Source organism: Melozone crissalis, unplaced genomic scaffold (assembly GCF_028551555.1).
Source record: "Melozone crissalis strain CALT ecotype California unplaced genomic scaffold, PUWL_Pcris_2 ptg000031l_1, whole genome shotgun sequence".
Lineage (NCBI taxonomy): Eukaryota > Metazoa > Chordata > Aves > Passeriformes > Passerellidae > Melozone > Melozone crissalis.
The window spans coordinates 270,365-277,915 of NW_026535809.1; the positions used below are offsets into that span (position 1 = coordinate 270,365).

A 7,551-nucleotide genomic window follows, 5' to 3' on the forward strand; every position below is an offset into this window, starting at 1 on the left:
TGGGCTGTTGCACACTGACAGGAGCCTTGCTTTTTCCAGTGTGTGAGCACAGCCTGCAAAACTTGCAGGACAGTGTTAAAATGATTGAGGGAATTGCTCCTTTGCTTTTCGCTGCCTATGGAATTACCTATGGTGCCTATTTTGTAGCACATTTCACACGTAAGTAGATGTTTCCTCTCTACTTAGATTAGGGTGTATCCTAACCTGGCTTTTGTATGTCTTCCTTCTCTTTCTTAATGACTGAGTTTCTGGTTTTGAAACAGAAAGAGCATTAGGATACCACTGTTTTGGTAAAGCTCCTGTCAAGGCGTTCATCTTAAAAGTGGGTGTCTGCAGCCACAGGGGCAGCATTTGCAAGGGAACCTGCAGGGCTTCCGATGGCTCCCTGGGAGAGTCTGTGGCAGCAGAGTCTGTCATTTCCTCAGTTTGCTGGGACAAGCAAGACATCTTTGAAAATGCAGACTGGCAGACCTTCAGGGAAGGCTGAATAGTTGGACTAGGACTACTGTTGTAATGTAGCTTAGGATTTTGCGCTCTGCTAGTGTAAGGAAGGCTACTGCGATTAAGATTGGGAAGGCATAGGAACGGGCTATGATGAGGTTAATAATGAGGGAGTAGTTGGTCATTGAGGGTGGTTTGGGTTAAGCTAGGGGGAGGATTGGAACCTCTGAGTTAAAGGACTGAAGTCTTTTGCATTTTCCGAGCTCTGCCACACTAGCTGATCCTTTTCTTGGATGTGGTGTGGTGTGATAGCCTTTTGCAATTTAGTTGTTTTCATTACTTAAGGCGAAGGCTTGCTTCTGCTATTGGCCTCACTTTTCCTATGCTTTCATACTGGGAAGAGTTCACCATAGATAGAAACCGACCTGGATTGCGCCAGAACTCAGATCATGTAGGACTGTTAATCGTTGAACAAACGAACCCTTAGTAGCGGCTGCACCACTACGATGTCCTGATCCAACAATGAGGTCGTAAACCTCCTCGTCGATACAGACTCCCAGAGGACATTGCGCTGTTATCCCCGGGGTAGCTTGGTCCATCGATCAATTGTATTGGGTCTGGATGCTATTAGCACGTTGAGGGGTTGCTCTTAATCTAGAGGTGTGGTCTAATTTTTGGAGGTTTTGTTTTGCTCCAAGGTCGCCCCAACCTAAAAACGCAGACCAGAAGCTTATGTGTCAGTGAACCCAGTAAGTGAGTACGTGTTGTAAGGTGGTTGCTGGTTTTGAAGTTCCACAGGGTCTTCTTGTCTTACAGGTTTATGCCTGCTTTTGTACAGGGAGATCCATTTCACCGATTGCCAGCAAGAGACAGTTAAGACCTCGTTTAGCCATTCATACTAGTCTCGATTTATGGGACAATTGATTCCACTACCTTTGCACGGTTAGGATACCACGGCCGTTGAACGTGAGTCACCGGGCAGGCATCACCTTCAATACTTGTTTTGGATTTGCTGAAGGCTATGCTTTTGGTGAACAGTCGGGCCTTGACGGGTTTGCCTAGTTCCTTTTACAGCTTTTAATCTTTCTTAATGGACGCTCCTCTGTCAGGTTAACAAGATACTTGATACTGTGCTTGTTTGATTTGTCATATATTGGCGGCTTGTTCATAATGTACAGATGTAAGCTTGCGTCGTAGAGGGAGGACCCTGGTTACTCATTCTAGCATTATTTCTCCTATTTGAATATAGGTCAGCCTGTTAATGGGGAGGGAGTCATAAGGTTCTTATATTTTTGTAATGTAGAGCTTTAACGCACTCTTTGTTGATGGCTGCTTGAGGGCCCACAATGCAATTGGAAAAACCAGTATTTATCTCCTTGTAGAGATTGTATTCTTTTTTAAAGGAGCTGTACCTCCTTTAAATGGCCCTTAATTTGCTTCATTAGGGTTTGTAGGTTTTCCTTGGAGAAGAATTAAGAGTGAACTTAGATTCGTTTCACAGGCAACTAGCTATCACCCAGCTCAATTGGCTTTTCACCTCTACTGACAAGTCATCCCACTCTTTTGCCACAGAGACGGGTTTGCTCAATAATAGCTGCTCGTAAGTAGCTCGCTTGGGTTTCGGGGTAGCAAACTTAAATTCATTTTGCATTATTTTTCTTGCTAGACCATGATGCAAAAGGTACAAGGGTTGATCTTTGCTGTTTAGAGCTTAGTTTTCATTATTATTTCATCTTTCCCTTACGGTTCGTGGTCTCTATCGCGCCAATGGTGTCTTTTCTATCGCCTATACTGGGAATAGTGAATGCTTTAGTTGGGTGCGGGGGAGTAGCTTTGTTATTCCAGATCATGTCGATTGGGCTAGAGTTTGGCATCAAGACGATCTGGTGTTAGCAGACATTTTTCAGGTGTAAGTTCAATGCTTTTGCTTAAGCTACGTCTTGGTAGCCTAAGTGCACCTTCTGGTACACTGACCTTGTTACAACTTACATAATCTTTGGCTAAATAGCTTATTAGTTAATGGTGGGGGGCGGGGGGGGCGCCTGCGAGGAGGGTGACAGGCGGTATGTATGTGCCCCAGGGCCGGCTTAAAGAGGGCTCCATTGTCCCACTCTACTGCTAAATCCACCTTCCAGGAGTTATTTCATACCCCGTTGCTGCTATGTTCTAACTTAGAAAATGTAGCCCATTGCTACCATTCCATAGGCTATACCTTGACCTGTCTCGTTAGCATGGCAGGGCTATTGCACTCACTGTTGGGCTTTCACAGGAGGTGGGCTGGTGACGGCAGTATGTAGGCTGTTTTGGCAAGGAAAGGTCAGGCATATCGTGGATCATCGATTACAGAACAGGCTCCTCCAGGTGGCTTTGGGGCACCGCCAAGTCCTTAGAGTTTTAAGCGTTGGTGCTTAAAGCATCAGGCAGATGCTTTAGTAGGTGCAAGCATCAAGATTTAGGGCCAGGCATAGTGGGGTATCTAATCCAAGTTTGGGCCCTGGTTTTCGTGGAGTTCAATTAATCGTTGTTCTAAGATCTTCTTTGATGGGGAGGCCTTTTTGGCATCTTGGGCTTGTGACAACTCAGTTGCTTTTTAATCTTAGTTACTTGGATAGCATGTGACCACTCTTTATACCATTTTAAAGTTAATTTGGGTCTCCTGTATGACCGCGGTGGCTGGCACAGGATTTACCAACCCTGGATTTGCTATGGCTAAGTCAAGTTTACACTCATTGCCTAATATTAACTACTGCTGATTACCCGTGGGGGTGGGGCAATTGCAAGGTATCCTGGGCTACAGTTGTGGTGAGCCTGATGCCCGCTCCTATCTCCCTGATTGAGGTGTTCAGGGCATCTACACTGGAGTGCGGATACTTGCATGTATATACCTAGCAAAAACTAACAGTAAGGTTAGGACTAAGTCTTTTGTCCTTGGGTACGTGTGGCAGCCATCCTGACATCTTCAGTGTCATGCTTTCTACAAGCTACAAGGATGTGAAATTTGGTGGATAGTTGGTTGATGGTTTGTCATCATGGCTTGTGGTTTTGTTTTGTTTGTGGAGAGGGGCTAGCTTTGGGATTAATATGTTTGTTTGGGGGTGGTTAGGGGAGTGATGATGGTTGCTGGTTATTATTTTTGACAGTACGGAATATAGAGGAAAGTTAATTGAAAGTGTATTGATGTTTGGACAATGTAGGAATATGTGGCTTAGTTATTTGAAAAAAAAAGTCTAGATAAAAAATAGATGCATAAAATCGAATTTAAATGTGTATTCTTAGTGAATGATAAAGTAATTAATATGTCTGGCAAGCATTACACTATCTGTTGTCTAGAGTTAGGTAGCGCGTCCTCCATGAATGGGGTCAAAGTGCATCAGTGCCAAGTTTGCAACCACCTTATTCGTTAGATCATGACATTCTGGGTGTTAGGGGATTCATATGCTCGGTGGTCATGTGATGGACATGTCAAGAGGAAGATAACACCTGCTCTGCACTTGAGGGGCTTATTGAAGAGACGCTAAAAGAAAACAAGTGTAAGAGGTCGGTATGCCGAGGTAATGAAGTTAGGGAAGAGTATTCAACCGACCACTTGTATCTGTGAAGGGCAAGGAGGAAGGAATGAAGCAAGTTATGATCCTGAAGTTACAACCAATAGCGCAAAAGAGCAAGTACAGGAGAGGTATGTGCTTGAGGGCAATAACCTAAAGCACATATGACGTTGAGTAGTTCAGTTCTCGTGAGAAGTGCAATCAAAAGATAACCATGTCTGGCTTGGGAGTGCTTGAAGGCTGTTGGCTGAGAATATTACCTAGGAGATGGGCGAATCCTGTAGACTAGAGGAATTCAAAGGTGTACTGGGACATTCCTCGTTCTCTAGGTTGGGTGTTGTGTACATTAGGTAAGATCCTGGGTCTTTGGGTGATGCTTGCGGCTTGGCCTTGGGTAGAAATACTTGGGTTGTATGGTACCTGAAGCAAGAATGTGCCTGGTAGATAGGCTGGCCGAATACCATCCATTTGGGTTTTTGGTGGAAGAGCTTGACGTGTAATGTGGATTATCCTACATTTCATGAGCTGTCTGATGGGGCAGAGAGTGAGATGCATTATTATACATACCCTGAAAGCAAGAAGAAAACGTGCTGGGGGAGGGGGGGGGGGCGTAAGGGGATGGGGGAGGGAATGAAGGATGTATTTAGGTGTTCTTATAGTTAAATTTTGTAACGACGGCTTTTCAGGCCGTAAATCTCAGAGAGAGGCCAAGTGGGAATTTATGATAGAATCTGTTTTGTTTTTAGGGCTGTGTTTTGTTCTAGGGGGGTTGGCGGTTGCATCTAACCTGTCTCCTTACTATGGGGTGTTGGGCTGGTTGTAGCAGCGGTTGCGGGGTGCGGGGTGCGGCTGACTAGTGAGTTTGGGGGTCCCTTTTGTTTCTTTGGTACTTGTTATGGTTTATTTAGGGAGAATGTTGGTAGTGTTTGTGTATTCAGTGTTGCTGGCAGCGGATCCTTATCCGGAGGCTTGGGGTAGCTGGGGTGTTGTTGGTTATGGTTTTGGGGTGGGGTTGGTTGTGATGGTGGGGCTTGTAATAGGGGGTGTGTTGGAGTTGTTGACGGATGAGGGGATGGTGGATAGTGGGGGTTTGTTGTCAGTCCGCTTGGATTTCAGTGGGGTGGCTGTGTTGTATTCAGAGGGGGTGGGATTGCTTTTGACTGGGGGGTGAGGGTTGTTGTTGACTCTGTTTGTGGTGTTGGAGCTTGTGCGGGGGTTGTCTCGGGGGGCGATTCGAGCTCTTTAGTGGTAGGGTCAGGAAGTAGTTTAGTTAAAAATGCCAGGTTTGGGAATTGGAGCAGAAGGTTTGAGTCCTTTCTTCCTGAGGTGGTGGTGGGGTAACTCTAAGAAGGGGTTTAGTCTTCAATCTTTGGCTTACAAGACCAATGTTTTCATAAACTATTAGAGTTAATTAAAGTTTAAGTAGCTTGTTTTCTAGGGCGGCCGCAAGGGGGAACAGAACTAGAATGATTGTGAAGTATGTGAATGAGGCTAGTTGGCCGATGATGATGAAGGGGTGTTCTACTGGCTGGCTGCCTACTCAGGTTAGGATGAGGACGTTGGCGACTAGGGTTCAGAATAGGGTTTGTGATAGGGGACGGAAGGGTATTGATCATAGTTTTGATGTATGTAGTAGTGGGGTGAGGAACAGGATGAGGATTGAGGCGGCTAGAGCTACTACGCCTCCTAGTTTGTTTGGGATGGATCGGAGGATGGCGTAAGCAAATAGGAAAGATCACTCGGGTTTGATGTGAGGAGGGGTGACTAGCGGGTTGGCTGGGGTGAAGTTTTCTGGGTCACCTAGGAGGTTGAGGGAGAATAGGGCTAGTGAGACAAGTAGGGAGAACATTAGTACGAATCCTAGGATGTCTTTGATGGTGTAGTATGGGTGGAAGGGGATCTTGTCACAGTCTGAGGGAATGCCTAGCAGGTTGTTTGAGCCTGTTTCGTGGAGGAAGGTGAGATGGACGAGAGTGAGGCCTACGATGACGAAGGCAAGGAGGAAGTGGAGAGCAAAGAATGGGGTCAGTGCGGGGTTGTCGACAGAGAACCCGCCTCAGGCTCACTTGACTAGTGTTTGCCCGATGTAAGGGATGGCAGAGAATAGGTTTGTGATTACTGTAGCTCCTCAGAATGATATTTGACCTTATGGTAGAACATATCCTACGAAAGCAGTTGCTATGAGGGTTAGGAGGAGGATGACTCCAATGTTTCAGGTTTCTTTGTTTAGGTATGGGACATAGTAGAGTCCTCAGCCGATGTGTAGGTAGATGCAGATGAAGAAGGAGGCTCCGTTTGTGTGGAGGTTGCGGATGAGTCAACCGAATTGTACATCTCGGCATATGTGAGCGACAGACGAGAAGGCTAGATTGGTATCTGCTGTGTAGTGCATAGCTAGCAGAAGACCTGCGACGATTTGAGTAATTAAGCAAACGCCTACTAGATACCCAAAGTTTCATCATGTTGAGATGTTTGATGGCGTTGGGAGGTCGATTAGGGCGTTGTTGATGATTTTGAGGATTTGGTGGTTTTTACAAAGGTTGAAGGCCATTGGTTATTTCTGTATGTGGGTATGAGGATGATGAGAATGGATAAGGCGAATGATCCTAAGTAAGCTTTGATTAGGCCTGAGTGGAGGGTGGTGGCAGTTTTGGTTGATATTAGTTGGAGGCTGGCTAGCCCCTCTGGACCTAGTATTTTGTATCAGGAGAGGTCAATTAGGTGGGAGGCAATGTTTTCTCCTCCTTTGAGGAAGTTGGTTATACTTAGGCGGTGGGTTAGGGGGTTAAAGTATCCTAGGGATGTTGAGAAGTTTCAGAAGGGGGCTTGTTTTGTGAGGATGAGTGTTTGGTCTATTTTTGAAATTTCTAGAACTAAAGCGATGCCTAGGGCTGTTACTATTAGGGAGGTTATTTTAATAGAGTGTGGCATGGTTATTGGAGGGGTTTTTGTGGGGATGATGAATGAGGTGATGAGGAATCCTGCCAGGATGCTTCCCAGCACAAGGCAAGTGATAGGGGAAGTTACTGCTGGGTTGTTTTCACTTACTGGGGTCAAGGGCGGAATTCAAACAAAGCCGGTCTGTACTAGTACAGTTATGCAGATTGTGTGTACCGTGGTGAATGATGTGGCTAGAAGGGTTAGGAGTAGGGCTCAAGTGTTTGAGTAGGATGTGTTTAGGCTTTCAATGATTTGGTCTTTTGAGTAGAATCCTGCTAGGAATGGTGTTCCTATTAGGGCGAGGTTGCCGATGGTAAGGCATGCAGTGGTTGTGGGGAGTATTTTTTGGAGTCCTCCTATTTTTCAGATGTCCTGTTCTCCATTTAAGCTGTGAATGATGGAGCCTGAGCATAGGAAGAGCATGGCTTTGAAGAATGTGTGAGTTGAGATGTGGAGGAAGGCTAGTTCGGGTAGGTTTAGTTCGATTGTGACTATTATTAGTCCTAGTTGGCTTGAAGTGGAGAAGGCAATGATTTTTTTAATGTCGTTTTGGGTGAGGGCGCACGTGGCTGCAAATAGTGTGGATAAAGCTCCTAGGCAGAGGCACAGGGTTAGGGCGGTTTGG

The 7,551-nt window shown here is 45.7% G+C and overlaps 1 pseudogene; it reads right to left on the reverse strand.

Moving 5' to 3' along the window:
• Positions 1–5,393: 5,393 nt before the first annotated feature.
• On the reverse strand, positions 5,394–6,537 carry LOC128940000 (cytochrome b-like; annotated as a pseudogene).
• Positions 6,538–7,551: the final 1,014 nt, after the last annotated feature.